At 35.4% G+C, this 20,068-nt stretch overlaps 1 non-coding gene across 1 annotated transcript; it reads left to right on the top strand.

The window, feature by feature from the left end:
- Positions 1–644: 644 nt before the first annotated feature.
- Positions 645–7,396, top strand: LOC114313628 (uncharacterized). Its single transcript, XR_003647244.2, has 4 exons — positions 645–798; positions 2,882–2,912; positions 6,557–7,051; positions 7,140–7,396. It is a non-coding gene; the product is annotated as an uncharacterized LOC114313628 (transcript).
- Positions 7,397–20,068: the final 12,672 nt, after the last annotated feature.

Raw genomic sequence — 20,068 nt, 5'->3', positions numbered from 1 at the left:
GAGCTGGATCTGCTTTAAGTATTTCTAGTTGGGGTCAGAAGCTGGGGCAGAGCTACTAGATATCTCCCCTTGCACCCCCAGTTCCCACTCCCAGTTATAATGTTTTCCTACCCCTTTCCACTTTAGTGCTGCTTACCTTTCTCCACCATTGTCAGAAGTAGAAGGTGAAATTGTGGTATTTGATCAATATCTTGAATGTAGGGTATTGGGAGAATACACTTTCTATTCCTAAGGGAGTTGATCATGGCCCTCCATCTGTGAACTCACCTGAACCATGTAGCAGAGAATTGGTTCGAATTCGACTTTATGACACGATTAACACTAGCTCTGTCTTTTTTGTGGTCTCAGAGTTACAAGAGGTAAGTGCATTCCACACACTACAAGAAAATCAAGATTTAGCAGCGTTTTTTATTGTATCGGCTTGAAAAATGCTGCTATAGATGGGCTATTGTAGCGGTTATTGACTGCAACTAAAAATAAAATTTTTAGCAGCATTTTTTCTCTAAAACGCTGACATATATTTTTTTATAGTGACGTTTGACCTCAAACGTTACAAAAAGCCAAGGAAAAGGCCCGCCAAATTGATTTCTGATTTCGCGCGAAATCAATTTTTTTTCTTTTTTTTCTTTTAAACATATCAGAATTTCAGTCCAAAAAAAAAAAAAAACAAAACCGTTCTACTCCTCCTTGATTACATGTGCCCTAGTCTATCAACACTTCTTTTGCGAAGTACCAGAGCCTTCGTTCATCCTCCACCGCGGCGTGTTGACGACGGCAAGCTACTACTGTGATTTCAAGGTTAGTCTACTCTCTATATTTCTCTTTCTCTATCCCCATCTTTCTTCTGTCTCTCAATTTCTCTCTTTACCCCTCTCTCTTTTTTCTACTGTCTCTGTTTTTCTTTCTCCCTCACTGTCTTCTTCCTCCCTCATCATCTGTTTCAAATTACACCCCACTTCATGTTCTCTACTCCTTCCATACCAATTAGCAAAACCCTTTCACTTTGCTTTGTTCGATTTAGGTCAGTTATCTACTGTCATTTCCCAAACACTATAACCATGAAACAATCATGAAGATGAAGAATCCCATAAAAACATAAAGCATCTTTGGACAAGTTTGGGTCCATGGAATTCATTGTTAAGATCTCCAAAACTTCTCTACTTTGAAGGATTTCATGAACATCTTGAATGATTTTGATTTGGGAAAATAATTTGTAAAATAGATATTTTAACACGTTTTGCATTCTGATTATGATATTCACACACACACACACATATTTGATCATCTATGATATTCATATTTTAACCAATGTGATTAGTGAAGTGAATGGATTGTTGTTGATACTACACAATAAAATCCCATGCTTGAGGAACCATTATGTATGCTAGATATTTGATAAAATGCCACAATGAAGTAATAGTCCCTACCTTTTTGTTTATTTTTGTTCTGTTTGTTCTGTTTTGTTTTTTATTTTTTTATTTTTTTTTCTTTTGAGAAAAGTGTTGTCAATGAATTTAATGCACAGTTTATAATGTTTTCTTGGCTTAATAATGTGATTGGAAAATTGTTATTGTCATTGCTTTTATGATAATACATTGCCTCCTCAATGAGATGGGCCTATGTTATGCGGTTGTCATCAGATATAGCTTCAAGAAATTTGGGGGGTGTTTGAACTGGAATTGTGAGAAAGAGGAATTTAACTCTTATATCCTTGATTCTGATCTTGTTGACTTGTCTTATGGTGGTTGTCAGTTTACTTGGGCTAACAAAAGGAATGGTGGTGACTACATAGCGACAAAAATTGATAGAGTCTTGGTCAATGAATCTTAGCTCAACCATTTCCCTGCCTCTACTACTATGTTTCTGCCTTCTAGTATCTCTGACCATTCCCCTGCTATTGTCATTGTTTAGGCTTTTTTCTTGGTTTGCCCAATAATCATCCACTTCGTCAATCTCGTTGTACTTTCTTTTCAGTTTTCTCTTATTAGTAATAAGAAAACATTCATACTGACTTGAAATCTATTTAAAAAGCCCAAAAAAAAAAAAATTAACATTTCCTTTAAGTGTTCAGTTATTTTCCAAAGAACTATGTCTAGAAAAATCAATTCAAACATTGATTCTGCTCTTGCATGATATGAGCCACCTTTGGCTTTGTTACAATTACTGTTAGCAAAAGGAAAAGTTGTACATGAAGCTGTGTTCCTAGTGAAGTAAGGGATAACCTTAAATAATATTAACAATAGTCCATTGCTGAATAAGAGAGTGCAGAATAAAAAAGAGAGAAAATGAAGGGAAGGATTAGTATGCTTTGATCTCTTTATAATTGTTGACTTCAACACGGCAAGAATTTCATCTTTTTCTAATTGTAGTGAAAGAATTTCTTAAAAGCAACCAAATAAGCTACCTCCACATTTGTTGTTTGTTTTTATGGCTGAACTACCATATATCTTCTAGATATACCCCCTTGCACCTAATGGTGAGCTCATATACAGCAGCCTCTTTGCCATAAAAAATGGCATAATAGCAAAATTATGACATGGAGTCTTTTCTAAAGAAATCTAAAAATGTTGTCAATACCATACCAATGTTCTTATGCAATTACTGAGGGACAAGTTGCACTACTATAATTTACTTGTAACTAAACTGATGCTGAGCTTTTTGCTATACTTCTTGTTTTTAGCATGAAGGCATAAAAGAGCAAATCGAAACGAGCATTTTCTTTATGAAGAACAGCAACTATTTTCATGTTTATTTCTTGTTCCTGCTTCTTGTTGTGGTTAGAAAATTAGTTAGTTAGATTTTTTTTTTTTTTTTTTTTTTTTCATTTCATATTGTACCAGGGATAACAAGTGTTTTCTTCTTTTCTTCCTATGTTTTGCAGGCTACGTTCACTGACATTCTGAAACAACTTGGTATGCATTCTTCATTCTTATTTGCTTAAATCTTATATCAAGTCTGATGCTTCATTGAGTCGAGTCGAGTCGAGGCTATGAATCTAATTTAAAAGTGTCTGTGAAAGTTTAGATGATACTCAAATTCTATTTAGCAATATGTTGCATTTTAGTAATGAACATTGAAAAATGAGCCGAAAATTTTTCATTATTCCAGTGGCTTAAATAATCCTTATGGATGTATTGCACTTCAATGGGAAATTAGGCCTGCTCTTGAATGGCCTAGGATTTATTAAAAACAGTTAATTGACTTGACTTTGCAAACATCAAGTGGAACCTTGTTGGTCTACTTTACCCAAAAATTTCCACTCTCACACAAAGATATATATATATATATATATATATAGAGAGAGAGAGAGAGAGGCGTGTGTTTGATGATGCCTGTGAAATCACAATGGCCACAACTTTTCATTTATGTGATGTGCGTGTACAACTTGACTAAAGACTTCAAAAAAAAAAGAGAAAACATTTGGAAGGTCATTTAGACTATTGGATTGGATGGGAAGGACGCTCAAGGTAATGTTGTAGGAGAAGTACTATCACTAGCTGTTATATTAAATATTGGACCCATGACTTGAGGGCATTCAAATCTGGGATGGGACTATAGGGGTGAGTTAGGGCATATGGGTTAAGAGTAGTACATGTGGGATGGTGAGGTCAACAAGAGGGCAGTTGGATAGCCAAAATGTCTTGAGTCCCACACACACTACCCCACAAGAATCATGGACTATGAGTGTGTGCATATGTATTATATAATATTATCCAGTTGGGTAAATAGATGAGAAGCAGCCAGGCAGCAGCAATCCACAACCCAGATACCTCATCCAAGATAGACTTTACTATCTTTTCTCTTATGCTTGGCTGTGAATGTGCTACCACTCACACACACACACACACACTCTCTCTCTCTCTCTCTCTCTCTCTCTCTCTCTCTCTCTCTCTCTCATCCACTCAAAGGAACAAGTAATGCTTGACACCCTCACTTGACATACATCACTGTCACATATAGATACTCGTAACTCCTACATACTAACCATTTAAATTTGGAGTCGGGGTATTTTTTTTTTTTTTTAAAATTTGGAGAAACAAAGAGGCTTGTGTTTGATGGATGCCTATGAACGCACAATGGCCATTACTTTTCATTTATGTGATGTGTGTAAAACTTGACTAAAGACTTAAAAAAAAGAGAGAATATTTGGAAGGTCATTTAGACTATTGGATAGGATGAGAAGGATGCTCAATACAGGCCTGATATTGTAGAAGGAGTACTATCACTAGCTATTATATTAAATATTGGACCCATTACCTGAGGGCATTCAAATCTGGGATCCAAGGTTAATTACACTGCACATTGTCTTCTTTGAATTTTATTTTTTTTTTTCCTATTTTTTTTTTTCTTTCTGTTTTTGTTGAGAGAGAGCACCTTTTAAATGAATCACATATGCTTCAAGCAGTTTTTGGGGTTTAATTAGACTGCACCTTTCATTTATTTATATTTATTTGAAAGCTTTTATTACTTAAAAAACAGAATGTACACTAAACCTCGGGCACAACCCCAAAGGGAAACACAGTAACACATCTCTCCTACATTGCTACCACACATATTTTGCATGTATGCCATTGAGAATCAAAGGTATTAGACAGTGTGCATGTTGTCATCCTGTCACACATTTTACATGCTATTCAAAGTTGGCTCAATATCTATGGCATCTCATAAAAGAAATGGAACTTCTTTACACTATCAAATTGGTATATATAGATGTATGGCCCATTTGAATACTTTTCCACTATCCATTGTGAATGTATATTAAAACGAAGATTCTCCTAGGAAGTCTTTTCTTTTCCATTCAACATGTGTTGTGCTAGCTTTTTTTTTGCCCTTCACCAGTCAACAAGCTTTTGTTTCAATTGCAGTGTATTCATGTAGTTATTGTTTTCAATTCGAGTACTATGCTTTACTTTCTTTTTTTATATGATTTCCATGGACTATCTTATGTCCTCAAAACATCCATTTCTCAACCTTATCCAATATTTCTTTCCTGCTGAGAGTCTCTTCCTTTGATTTTATTATCTGGTTATCCATGTCAGCAAGTAACTCAGAAGGATCGACATTCCTAGAATCAATTAGAGCCATAATTTTTTCTTGAGCAGCCTCTAAATCAATCTCACAATGAGCATGAGCAAAAATCTCCTCAAGCTCAGTTTGCCTCTTTAAAGCAATTTCCTTCATCCTGCTAGCTTTTAGTTGATCAAGCCTTTCAACTTCCACCTCAGCCTTGACAACAAAAAACAAGTCAATATTTAAACAGCAGGTATTTGATACAAATTCAAGGACCTTGTGCAACCTCTCACTCTGCCACCAGATCAAATAATCAACCAAAATTCATTGACTCAGTGGGTATGAAAGTTAGTCAAATTGATGTTAATCGAACAATATGAAATAAATTATCTTTTCCTTTTGCAATTCTTGGAGCCGAGACTGAAACTCATCCAATGCATATAGTAAGGAATACGTTCATAGTATGTTACATGATCTTGTGCCAGCACATTTGCATAATGTAGTGCCAACCATGTTTCATAATGTGGCATCAACACAGTTTCACAATGTAGCTTCTACACATGTCCATGACTCTAGGCTTCCGCATTAGCTTGAACTTTATTTTGTGGACGCTGGTTATAGCAGCATGGATTAGTTCTTTTCTTTTTGTTATTATTTTTTTTCTTTTGCCTTTGTAAATTAGAAGCAATAGTTAACAAAGGAACTATTCTTATCCAATTTATTTTTGCTTTCTTATGTTTCTCATATTTTTGGCCTTGAATTTCCATTGATTTGAGTAGGGTTGATCTGGGAAATGGTGGGGCTAGATGAAATATCATACCAAGTCATACTCGAGAGCTTTTATGATTTTGTTGAGGGGTATGAATATTCCCAAATGACATGTTGAAAAATAGATTTTACACAATTGTATGTTTCTGTCCCAACTTGCTGACCCACATGCAGAGACAGTTGGCACAAGGATGATCATCACTGATTTACCATTTTCTTAGTGCATGCAATTGGGTGACTTGTTCGTACTCAAATGGCAGTGATCCTTCTAACCAGCTTTTCCCTACAAGTCTTTAGCACTTGGAATTTAATTGAAGTTGCCAATGAAGTCTGATTCGTGTTGTCTGGAAATCCCAAAAATAACTCAATGAAGATGGTCAACATAAAGACTTCACCATGTTCCTTGGGTTTGTTGTTTATATATGTATGTATATATGTTAAAATGTTACTGGTAGTGCTTATAAAAAAAATCTTGATTCTCCAGATTTTCTAATTTTTTATTGAGAGTTAACCACGGCTTGGGTTTTCAGCTCTTTATTTATGGTTTTCTATATTGTAAAAATTGACTTGGAGAATGCATTATACTGAAAGTGGCACAACTTTTGTGCTCTTGCCATTTTCTTATTAATTTCAAGTGGGATAGCTTGAATTGACGTGTGATACCTGAGATCATTTAATAGTGTTCATGAGTCAATCATAATATTTTTGAATTTAAGCTTGGTTATCTGCTTTGGTTTATGTAATTTGATTGGAGTTTCCTCACATTCATTTTAAATAGGTTCTTGGTCAGCGGTATTGTCCACCCGTGGAAGTCTTTAAAAGTTGTTGCAGAGACGTTAAAAAAGGTTGTGTGAGACCAAACAGCGCCCGGTATTATCTCTCTTTTGTTGATCAAGGTGGAGAGGGGAATCGATCAGAACCAGTAGAACCTCATCTGGTAGTCCAAATGGACACAAAGAGTTCTGTACTGTACCAGAAAACCTGCCTCGACTATTGTTTTGAAAAACCAATAAAGGTGAGAAATTTATAAAACATTCACATACGTAAAGAGCATTGTCCACCGACTATTGTTGTTGCAGCCATTGTCTCACTTAAAGAGCAGGTGGAGGGGATACAAGAAATCAACTTGTCAGGTGGAGGGGATACAGGAAAAACCAATAAGTGTATACTGTCAAATGTTTTGAAATGCCTTGGTGACAATAAAAAACATATGAGAGAAAGCACTCTGACTACTTTAGATGCTTGGCTTGTTGCTATTCATCTCGACAAAATGGTTGGGTTCCAATTTCTCTATTTCGTTTATGCATTAATTAATTTATATATTTATCATGCTTCTCTGATAAATTTTCCAATTCTGAAAGTGTTATTAGGTGCCTTACATCACTACTGCTTTAATGGATGCGAAGCTTGGCACGGAAGGGCGCAAGCATCTTTTTGATTGGCTATCAAGGCAACTTAGTGGATTAAGCAATTTTCCTGATGCTGTAAATCTGAATTATGTATTGTTTCAATTTGTTATGCTAGATGGATGTGACTTGTGAATGAAAACTTAGAATAGTTGTATTGTATCGAATGTTAATGAATTATGTATTGTGTCGAATGTTAATGATTCAGTTAATTTGAATGATGCTTTAAAATTATAGGTTTATTATGGATTGAATGAATTATTAGGAATTACAGGTGTATTGTTTTCCTGCTCTGGCGACCAATTTATTAGTCGCGACAAATAAATAATTTTTTTTTGCAAAAAATGACAATTGCCGACCAAGAGTTTTGGTCGCAAAAAATACATCTATTGCCGACCAAAACAGCTCTTGGTCGTGGAAACTCACTTTTGCCAACCAAAAGTTGTGGTCGCGAAAAGTAAAAAATGGCGACCTAATTTTTTGGTCGTGGAATGTCACAATTAGCGACCAAATTTTTTGGTCGTTGAATGTGATAATTGGCGACCAAACTTTTTGGTCGCGAAATGTGTCAATTGGCGACTAAGATATTTGGTCAAAAAAATAACACTTTTCGTGACCAAAGTGTTTAGCGACAAAATGAATTAGTCGCGGTAATTAAATATTTAGCGACCAAAAATTTAGTCGGTAAATCCAACTTTTGCCGACCAACCAAAATTTCGGTCGCGAATTACTTTTGCCGACCCTCAATTGGCGACCAAAGTAGCGACAAAAAAAATTGGTCGCAGATAACTTTTGCCAACCAAAAATTGACTTTTAGCAACCAATTTTTTTGTTGCCAAAAGTGTTAATTCTTGTAGTGAGACTCGGCAATATTTAGCGACGAGGGGTCCTTTAGGAGTATCTCGGCCCTTTGGAAAGATTGTGGATCATTCGTTAGGTGTGGCTAAGAAGAAAGGTTCACCGAGAGGTCGATCTCCTCTTCGAGATTTTCCTCATCATTGGAGAGGTCACCTCCTCAGACAAGGTGGTTAGAGAGAATATTTCTCATGTGCCTTACACATGGGCTCCATCCTACATCATGAGGTGCCTATAAATAGCACCACTACAACAAAATGCACATTGGGCGACTAAATTTTTAGTCACCAAAAGTACAATTTATAGTCGCCAAATGCTTTGCTCGACTAAATATTTTGGTCGCTAGACTGGTCGCAGAAAACTTGTCGGGGAAGGTATTGGCGACTAAGTTTAGTTGCCAAAAGTCCTATAAATGGCGACTAATATTTTTAGTCGTCTAAAATAATATTTTAGTCACCAAAAATCTTATTTTCCGCTACCAAAACTTTGGTCGCCAAAACTTGAAGTATCTATGGTGACCAAAGTTTTAGTCACCAAAGGGTTTTTTCATCTTTTTATTTTTTTATTTTTTTCATTTTATTTTTTTTAGCTACTAAATTCTTAGTCGCCTAAAGTCTGCTTTTATTTTAGCTACTAAATATTTAGTAGCTAAAAGTTTTTCTCCATTTTATTTTTATTTTTAGCTACAAAATATTTAGTATTCAAAAGTTTTTTTCCATTTTATAAATAAAATTATCTACATACTGATAAAATTAGCAACCATTCCACAACACACACACATTTCACTTTCAACCATAAAAAAAAAAAAAAAATCATATTTAACATCAAATTAATATTTCCAAAAAAAATTCTATACAAGTCAAGTATAATCCAATCTCAAAAATATAATTCCATACATAACAGAGGATTAAACAAAATTAATATCTAATTGTTTATTTGGCAAGAAACCAACTAACAAAAACACCAAAAACATAAAAAGTAAAATAAAATAAAATAAAAACTAGTGATGAAGCCAGCTGCAGTCCAACCCTCAAAGCAATTACTGAAGCAAAGCCGAAAGCTGCATACATAAATTAATATAGATCAGTAACATAGATCACAAACAGTTGCTAACAAAAGATAGCACAAACAGATACATAATTTTTATCCATCATCAATTTACTAATCAACTTTTCTCATTTTATTCTCAAACCGAGTACAAAATAATTATATAGAGCAAAAATGAGAAGGCATACCAAAGTAATGACCATTCAAAAAATATATTGCATAATCAATAAGTTTCACCATTTACATTCTCTTGCATAAATCCATATGTATATAGTGCATAATGAGTTAATCTTCTGGGAAACTATTGGCAGTTTCGAACATGCTTGAAGAATTAAAACATAGGTATAAAAATTTTACCCATATGTATATTTAATTTAGGTGATTAAGACAGATACTAGAGCCAAGTAGGTGATTAATCCAACACATATCATCATATTTGACCTTGCTGGTAAAATAACTAGAGCAAGGAGCCATGCCTGCATAATCAAGACAGTTAACTATGTCAAAATTAAAAGATAGTGAAACAAAAATTAAATAAGAAAAAAGAAAATAGCATTTAAAGAATAAAAAAACCAACTCAATTGCGGTAAAAACCACACTGCAAATGTTGGTAACACAGTAGTTCAAGACTGAAGGTTAGCTAATGTAGTGCTGATACCAGGACCCATATATATTTACAAATTCAGACTTATCATGTATTTAATTAACAAAAAAGGATTATCATCCATTAAATGCCCTATGCTTGGATCATTCGATAACAGATCCCCATAAACTACCCAATGATTTTGAGCATTTCCTGCATAATATTTTTAGAGCATTTCCTGCATAATATAGGAGTTTTATGTATAGTTTTATGGTGAACTCAAATTACTAAATATGCTTGATGGGTGAATGTCCAATTACATACGTTGGATACATATTCGATACCCTTCTTCAAGTTTTGAGACATTTAGACACAAACTCGCACTTAACACCCATAATCAAGTCCATGTAACATAGACAAAAGCAAACCTTAAATGATTCTTTTACATTTACAATAAGTCCCTTTGTTTGAAGGATAACCATTGGGCCATTTTGATCATTTTTAGTGGAGACCGAGTGGACACCAAAAGTTGTCCATGTTTTTTTTTTTTTTTTTTTGGACAAGTTAAAGTTGTCTAGGTTTAATATGTAGTAATAATGGATAGATAACAAAGTTTCAATGAAGCAAGGGTTACTAGATTCTAGAAAAAATTTCAACCATTGTGCACCCAAAAACATAGTGACTCATGTGCTTTCCATTAAGGGTTATAGTTCCTTAAGGCATCTACAAAACAACTATCCTCCAACAAACAATGGCAACCCCCAGAACATAACATATTCTTAAACAAGTTGGGTAACTAATTTCTCAAGCGTATTATTCACATTTTTTATTAGCAGTACCTACATAGTGTCTCTTCTTTTAAGCAAATATTCCCAGATTTGATCACAATGGCCAAGTGCATATGAAAACATGAAAATATAGCTAATGCATGTGAATAGCAACTCCAAGGTTCAGATAAGTCAGGATCTGCTAATGCTTAAGAAAATATTAATAACCCAACACCAGAGTCATATGCATATGAAATGCATCCACTTGCCCACCCATCAAGCATCCAATGTACTAACATACATGAATTTCAACCCATTTTCATCCACTTAAATTGATTATTACAAATTGCAATTAATTATTAAAACCCAACACAAAGAACTTAGGACATAATGCACAATAATTATTTTGGGACAAACAATGATATATTTACAGTAACGATCTGGCAACAGATAAGATAACACAGATAGTCAAAACTAATAAGTTGGCATACCCAAATCCCAAACTTAAAACTTTATGTTGTTATATTGAACTGTTTCCACATTAAACCCAATTGCTACATCAAATATATACACACAGAAATTAATCCACAAGTTCCAAAATAAGAAAATATGACACTTTAGAGTGAAGTATCAAACTTTCCACTTCTGAAAAAAAAAATGCAGTAAATCAGCACCATAATTTCAAATTAAAAATTTTATCAATTTGTAAATCATGAATCCGATGGTCTCCAATCCCCTGATCTTTTTGGCAAACAAAGAAAGATTATGCAAACAAAAAAGAAACCAAGAAAGAGTACCAACTTGGAATTGTGGAGACAACTTCACCCATCTCAAGCCGATGACGAGGAGGCGGTGGATTTGTGAAGATCGGCGGAGGAGGCGGCGACGTGAAAAGATCGACGGTACTCACGATGACGATGGCGATGGCAATGGCGATGGCAATGGCGGAGGAGGAGGAGGAGGTGCTCCGGTTTCCATCGAAGGCGAAGAAGGGCGGCAGTGACAGAGGGAGGTGAGAAGAGTAGCAAAGACAGGGAGGGAGAGGAAGAGGAAGAGGGACACCGAAAATAGAGAGAGAGAGAGAGAGAGGCGCAGATTATTTTAGGGTTTGGTTTGGTACAAAATATATATATATATATCATTTTATACAATTGACGACTAAAATACCTAATGGGCGCCAATTAATTTTTTTAATCCATTCAAAATTTGAAAGGTTTATAAAATATATCATCTTTGGCGACAAAAGTATGTTTTGGTCGCCAAAGATAAAAGTACTTTTTTTTTTCAATTCGGCGACGAAATCATTTTAGTAGCCAAAACAAACTTTATAGCGACTAAAAAAAAAATTTATCGCTGAAAATAAATTTTTGGCGACCAAAAATTTGGTCGGCAAAGATAAAAATAATTTTTTTTTTTCAATTTGGCGACGAAATCATTTTAGTAGCGAAAACAAACTCTACAGCAACTAAAAAAAAATTTTGTCACTGAAAATATATTTTTGGCGACCAAACCAAAGATAAAAAAAAAAAAAATTTACTTTCAATTCAGCGACTAAATGCTTTTAGTAGCCAAAACTCAATATACGGCGACTAAATTTTTTTTTAGTCGCCAATAATCAGTATACACCGACTAAAAAAAATTAGTAGCTAAATATTTTACTTTTGCCGACTAAAAAAATTATTAGTCGCCAATTCCCCAACTTTTGGCGACTAAATTTTTAATTTTAGTCGCCAAATGTGTATTTTGTTGTAGTGCACCCACCTATAACTTTACAAGGGACGGATTTTGGAGAGACAATTCTTGGAAAATAACTAATTTCCCTTCTCCATTATCAACCTTGAGAGTGAAAGTGGGAGATCCATAGGAGAGCCTTGCCATTATTCTCTCTCTAACTACTTCGCCTTATTCTTCACCCAATCTCTTATCTCCATCATCTCTTTGCTTTTGTGTTCTTAATTGTGACTATTGAAGAATCAAAGCCTCTCATCATTTCTAGAGAATTAGAATTTTCTTCAAAGATTTTTGAAGATCTTCTAATTTTTCAACAACGTTCTTGAATCATCTCATACAAAATTGTAATAATTGTACTATCAAAAAAAATTAAGTTATCCAAAACAGACTAATATTTTAAGACAAAAAGAGTAATTTTTTTAATCATACGTTAAATATATATATTTTTTACATATCATTAAGTATAAAAAAATTATTTATATATGGTTTTCCTTTAATATTGTCACACCATTTGAATCTAAAAAATTAATTTAAAATGTTTGGTCTAAATATTACTACTTTATGAACGATTGCAAGAAAACTTACCTTCGGGAGACAAAGGGAACAATCCCAAATGTAAGTCCACAAGAAGCTTGAACACACAGAGAACGCAATCAACACAGCAATGGAAGTACCCAAAGACCCAACTATTCCCAAAACAATGCATAACAACCCTCTCAAACTCTGCTCTACCCACAACGCCCAGCCTCCCTCTCATCCCGAACCTCTTCGCCATAGCATCCAATATAATCCCCCGTCTGCCTCGAAAACATATTTGCCAATCCAGAACTGGGTGTGTTGGATAATTTAGAGTTGCATGTTTATTTTCTCTCTATTGAGTCATTTAAAAATATTTTTTGAACTCTTAACAATTTGATAATATAAATATTCATATTTGACAATATAAAAATTTAAATTTAATAATTTTATATTTTATCATTTATTTTTCATCACAAATTCTTATAAAAATTTAAAATCGAAACGCAATTTAACAAGTTCTAAACAAGTCATAGGTTTAAACCCATGTTACTGATGACCATTAATTTGAATTTTTTAAGTAGTTGGGTTTGCGTTCCTATATTTGGAATATCCTAACTAGTTTGACTTCTTCCAGTTTTGGATAGCTTATGTCATAATATAAAAATGCAAAGGGAATTTATAGGCCAGTTCTATTGAGAAGATTTATCTATCTGTAAGTCTTATTTTATTTTTTACATATCAATATATCTAAAATGTTCTCTCCTCGCCTTTTTCATCCCCATTATTGACATTGCCATGATTGAACCTTCTCCTACTGGAGGTCACCTTTGGCCATCATATCCAGTCACCGGTGATCACCTCCAGCCATCGTCTCCAACCACCGGCAACCATCCTTGAAAATATTTTTTTGGTAGTAATTTTTGATAATGTTTTTGCAATTTTTTAAGAAAAATCAACATCCATCTCCACCACATCACTCTCTTATACGTCTTCGGATTTAGTGGTAACCAAAAAAAAAAAAAAAAAAAAAAAGAGTAAAAGTATTTAACAGTAATAAATTTATCAAATCAGTTAATCACTTACTCTCTTTTATTATATTATACTCACACTTATACACATACACCATTCCTCCCTTATTTATTCAAAGAAACACATTTACACACTTACATATAAAAAATGGGTAAAATTGGTAAATTTATCATTGTAATAGATTTATCCATATTTATCATTGTATCAATATTTATCAAACCAATTAATTGCTTACTCTCTTTCACTATCACACTTGCGTACTTGCATACTCCCTTGTTCATTCTAAAAAACACATTTACATACTTACATACAAAAAATGGTTTTCTCAATGATAAATTTATCACTAACACAAATTTCTCCAAACATGAGTTTACAAGCAATTGACAGAGAAAATAAGAAATAGAGGTGTGATATGAAAACAAATTCAAAACAAAACCCCAAAAAAAAAATGCTAAAAATTAAACCCACACAAAACCAGATTAAAAAGTAAAAACATCTCTAATTGGCAAGCTTTTCAGATTTTGACATGATTGTCAAAGTTTTTTCAGATGATCTTTGATGATAGAGTATAAATCAGTGACGGTAGAGTGTAAATCAAAGAAGTTGAAGTGTAGATCGGATATATAAAGCATAGTTGGAGAAGATAGAGTGTAAAACAATGATGGTGGTGGTAGATCGACAATGATAAAGTGTAGAGCCACGATAATGAAGGTGGTTGGTGGCAATGGTAGCGGTGGCCAGTGGTGGATGATGGCAGTAAGTGTAGTGGCGGCAACGATGTGTAGTGATGGTGTGAGCTTTAGAAATGATTGAGAGAGAGAGAGAGAGAGATAGAGATGATCGTGCTAAAAGATTTGGGCAATATTAGAAAAAGAAGAGAAGATATTTAATGAGGGTAATATGAATAGTTGAGGAGTTATTGATGCATTTAAAAGTCAACAAAGCTTGATAATAACTAAGTTCACTTCCAAAACACAAATCAATCACCAAGCACCAATTTTTTGTGCTCCTTGTCTAATTTCATCTGGACTTTAGAACTATGGGCCACAAAATCATTTATCTCTAAAAGCATGTTTTTTTAAAATATTTATAATTTTTTTCTCATTAAAAGTTCTTTTTTAATTTTTTGGAGCGAATTTTTATTGATATGTCTCATGACAATATAAATTGGTCTCCTAATATATTTTGTAACAAATTTTTCACTCCAAAAATACTTCACCTTCAAAATACTTCTTCAAATATCTTATTCAAGTACATAGTTTTTTCTTTTATTTATTTATTTTTTATTTTTAAATGCTATAGGTTGTAGTTAAATATGGATTGAGATTCTCTGGGATGGAGATTTCCATTCTATAATCAATGACTCAAAATAGTTTATATCAGCATATTTTTTATTTAAATTTAAAAAAAAAACATAAAATTTTCAAATTTAAAATGACCTAGTAATTAAAAACTATTTACAATTTTGACGATATGTTACAACATTACAGCATGAAATAGAAAGGATCATAATTCTTCAGAGATATGTGGGTGTTATCTGGGGGGGGGGGGTGTGGGAGCAGACTCTACCCTTTTACCCCTTTCACTTCTATTATTATTAGCAAATTTCAAACTTCCTTCGTGAAAACCTTTATCTTTATTTGTTGAACTCCATTCATTCATGTAGTACTCTTCTTCTGTACTTTCACTTCATTCTTTAGATGATGGACCACAAAACAAAGTTCGGATCGTCGGCTGCACTTCCTTGCGGCCCTCCCTGTCACACTCGCAAAAATGACGTCGTTTTGGGTGTCTTTTTTTTTTTGGTTGCTTTTTAGCCCCTGTTTAATTGATTGGTTTTTCTCATCATTATTTTCAAAATCTTTGGTTGTTCTTTACAGAGAGTGGTTCCACTAAATACATGGATTCTCATATCAAACTTCAAGCTAGCTTACAACATGCTTTGGCCCCCGGACGGCACATTCAACCGTGATCTAGCACTTAGAAGGGAAAAAAGAAGGAAAAAAGAAAATGAAAATATTTAGAAAGAAAAAATTAGAAGCAGAGGCAAAAATGCAGAGAGAAAAATAAAGGAAGAGGCAACACCGAAAAATTATTAGAAGGAAAGGGCAACCAAATTGATACCTGTGCAAGTCGATCGGACTAAAAAATAACCAGATTATACGGAAAATTATTTAATTTGGTTTGAGATTTTATTAGATATGTGGATCTTTATGTGATTTGTTGCAGATTTGAGATTGCATCGATATTGAATCTATATTTGAGAAGCTTGTAGGTTTGTAATTTTTCTTTTTGGGTTTGAATTTGGGTTTATTTTTATAGTGGGTATGATTTGGTAGTTTTTAGAGAGAGAAAAGAGGAAGAAAAAGGAGATGGACAGAAGATATAGCGATTCTTGTTTTGACCCGTTACTTTTTGTATTCTAGACTCGAGGTTTGTATGGTTTTGAATGATGATTCATATCTTGTTTCTCTTGTCTCCCCTCTATTTTGGTTATTGAATTGTAGTTATGCATTTGGAACAGGTTGGTTGCTTGTTTTTCCAAACCTTTGTTGCCCAGATTTTTGCTCATCCGCTCGAACGGGCTTTACAATTTTTGCTCCTCCGCTTAAGCGACACTTCTTGTGCTCGAGTGGGATTTACAAACTCTCAATACTTCGCACGTCTGTAAAAGTACTAGAGGGGTGTTTTTCACGCTCGAACAGCGTTTCCTATGCTCGAGCGGGTGGGCGCTTGAGCGGTTTGTCTATTGCCTGCAAAAGTACTGGATGTGTGTGTTCTATGCTCGAACGGGTAGTATCTTGCGCTCGAGCGGAACAACTTTTTGTGTCTGGCGCTCGAGCGTCAGCTCTTCCGCTCGAGTGGACTGTGCGTATATCAGATCGCAAAAGTGACATTTTATATCACTTTTTCATTCTTCTCTCTCTCTAAAACTTTCCAAAAGCCTAAATCTTAACCCTCTTTCTCTAAAACACTCCCTCTCTCTACATTTTGGCCTAGATCCTTTGATCTCTTCACCCTAGTGTCTTTGGAAAAAGGGTAGAGTATCTTGAAAACTCCATTTTCATCCGATTGGAAGTTGGTTTCGGCGTTGTTGAAGTTTCACCTTTGCTTTGCTTGGTCTTCTAACTTGGGGTAGGAATTTTTCTACATCTTCATATGACTTTTAGCTTAGTTATTTGTCATTGTGTAACAATAATGGGATTTGGGGATGATTTGAGCAAACCTAGGGTTTGGGTTTCAAGTTTGAAAAGAGGGGTTTCCATGTAGGTGTATATAAATGATTATGGGGTTTGGATGTGAGACCTTTCTTCGTTAAAATAGCAGAATTTGGCCCTTGGGTTAGTATTTGGAGAATGGGGGAGCTTTGCCCTAAAAATGTCTTGAATAACCATTTTGTTCAAATAATGAAATTGGTATGGAAAATGCGAAATTGGGAGGATGTATAAATGAATGGTGTTGTTAGATTTATTTAATCACTTACCTAGGGAAATTTGATGATTTATCTGTTATAAAGATTGAATATCTGTTTAGAAATAACTGTATTGGGCTATCAGTGGAGGATAGCTATGATTGTTGTAGAAATTGTATGAGGATTAGGTGAATTAAAACTAATCCATTGTTGGTTGTCATTGAATATGATCACGTTTTATATACATTGTCTATGTATGTTTGTTTGAATGAGAAAGTGGATGTACTCCATTGTTTGGGAGGAAAAATGGATGGATTCCATAATAATTCAGTTGGCCAGAGTGCCCTAGGTGAAAATCTCGAAATTTATACATGGGTGCCTATCCCGCGGACGAAATATCCGTAAAATGGCAATTTGAAGTGTTTATATGTGTGTATTATATGATTGGAAAAGCATTGAGTTGTAGTCTCAATTTGGTTGTTGAGAAATAATGAAATTGACTCATGGATTGAGAAAGATAAGTGAACTGAATATGAATTGAAAGAAAATGGATTAAGATTCGAATTTGACATCTTATGAGTACACGAATTTGTGAAAGATTTACCATAGGCATTGTATATGCATTTTGTACTTATATCTTTGTTAAACCTCATATATTGTGTTAGATGATTCCTACTGGGCTGTGGCTCACCTTATTTGGGAAAACTATTTTTAGGTGTTGGTGACGTGCCTCTGCCAAGGCAATAGCTTGGAGGGACATTTGGGAGCAAGAGCTTCTTTATTTTGACTGTATATTTTTTTGTAAAGCCAAAGGCTTAGATGTAATGAGCGAGGCTCACTTTTGTGTAACCAAGTAATAACTTGGGAAGATGTAAGCCTGTAGGTCATTTGACTATATGTTTAATTTCTTTTCTCTTAACATTATAACACATGCGGTAGATTCAGGATGAAAATTTATGAATGTATAACGCATGTGTTGACTTTTGTAATCGAACTTTGATGAATGAAAGTATTTTATTTCTATTATTCTTCCATTTTTGAATTGTATTTATTGTGTATTTTTGAGGGTGTGACAACTTGGTATCAAAGCGTACTGGGTTTGAATACTTTGGGTCCGTGGGAAGTGGTTCTTACCACAATGGGTTTGTCTCGCTTAGTTTAGACGTTAGTATGTATTACATGCTTATGTGATAACATGCTTATATAATTATATGGGTGCGAGATTTAGTTCCTAAGATACTGATAAGGTCTATGGGTTCCTAGAAGTCTTATTAGAAAAGCACTTGATCACTCCTGTTTCTAATTGGAACTCTAGGAACGTCGCGGGACAGTCATTATCTAGGAAGCAAATTCGTATGTGTTTACGTGATTATATGCTTATGTGGAGTGAATTACTGTTGTCCAACGTATTAAGACACGAGTAAGTTAGCTTCGGCATATTTGTTAATGTGCTAATTTCTTGTGTTACCTTTATTAGGATGTCAAGACGTGGACGTGGACGTGGACGTGGTGGTAGGTGTGGCAGGCCTAGAAGGCACGAGATGCCTCTACCGGATAATATTCCGACACAGGAGGAGGGATTTGGTCCGACCAATGTGGCCGAACCAATTGGTTAACAGGCCATGGGCACTTTAGCCTGGGAAATGGAGGGAGCGTTGCGGAAATCTATGGATGTTCTCTGGGCTGAGAATCAAGTCCAGGCCCAAGTAGCTGAGGCATGGCCTTCTTTTCTGAAGAGAGAGTTTTTCCAGTCTAATCCAGATGAGTTTTTGGGTGACCCAAAGGAGCCACTGAAGGTAGATGAGTGGCTAGAGTAGATAGTGAAGTCGTTCGAGATGCTTGGCATAACGACTAGTTGAGGGTGACCTTGGCGTTTTCCAACTGGAGAGGGATGCGGGTAAATGGTAGAAGTATGCACGTGGGCGCATTGGGGTGACTTAAGAGGCTTTCGTCAGCACCTTCCAGGACAAGTTTTTACCTCCCACGGTTAAAGAGAAGTTGAGAGACCAGTTTTCCAAGCTGGTGTAGTTGAACACACCAGTGGCTGAGTTTGAAGCCACATTCACTAGTCTCTCTTGGTTTGTACTTGAGTTAGTGGCGATTGAGGAACGCCATTGTTTAGAGTTTGAGAAGCGATTGAGGACCTGGCTCATGTTTAGAGTGACCGGATCCATGATTAGAGACTATAGGCGCCTTGTGGAGGCGCCGGCCCATCTTGAGAATATTATACAGGCTGAGGAGGAATAGATGAGGGGCTCAAGAAGGAGTCAGGATAGTCAAGAGGACGGTAAGAGACAGAGGGGTTCTAATCCCCAGTCATCCCAGGGAGCTCAGTCGAGGTCCATATTTCCAGTACCGAGTTCAGGTTCTGGGAGAGGTGGTCAAGGAGATGTGACCTGTTTCAAATGTGGCTAGTTGGGTCACAAATCTCCAACTTGCCTGCAGAGAGAATGAGGGCAGCAATCTGCACCGTCTTTGGCTCGTTCTCAGGGCCAGAGCCAAAGGAGAGGACAGTCGCCCACTTGTCATCAATGTGGGCAGGCGGGGCATCTGAAGAGATTTTGCTAGCAGTCGGGTGGCACGTCTAGTGTGTCTGGTTCGAGACAGACACAGAGTCACCAGCTAGTAGAGTCAGCACAAGCCTCGAGGGCCAATCAGGGAGCCTCTTCGGCTCAATCAGTGCATCAAGCTTATGCTCCGAGGGGTGAGCAGGTTGAGCAGAGACCCATCGGGCGTGTGTATGCTGTTACCGCGCAAGATCTTGTACTAACACCTTCGATAGTGAAAGGTATCTTTTTCTTTTGCAATTCAATTGCTAATGTGTTGATTGATACGGGTGCTTCCCATTCATTTATCTCATCTACATTTGCATCAGTTTTGGGATTGGAGTTGGCACAATTAGCATCTCTTATTTATGTAGAGTCACTTATTAGTAGTGAGG

Source organism: Camellia sinensis, chromosome 5 (genome assembly GCF_055761805.1).
Source record: "Camellia sinensis isolate YWXY chromosome 5, ASM5576180v1, whole genome shotgun sequence".
Taxonomy (NCBI): domain Eukaryota; kingdom Viridiplantae; phylum Streptophyta; class Magnoliopsida; order Ericales; family Theaceae; genus Camellia; species Camellia sinensis.
This window is presented reverse-complemented; position numbering and strand designations above follow the sequence as displayed.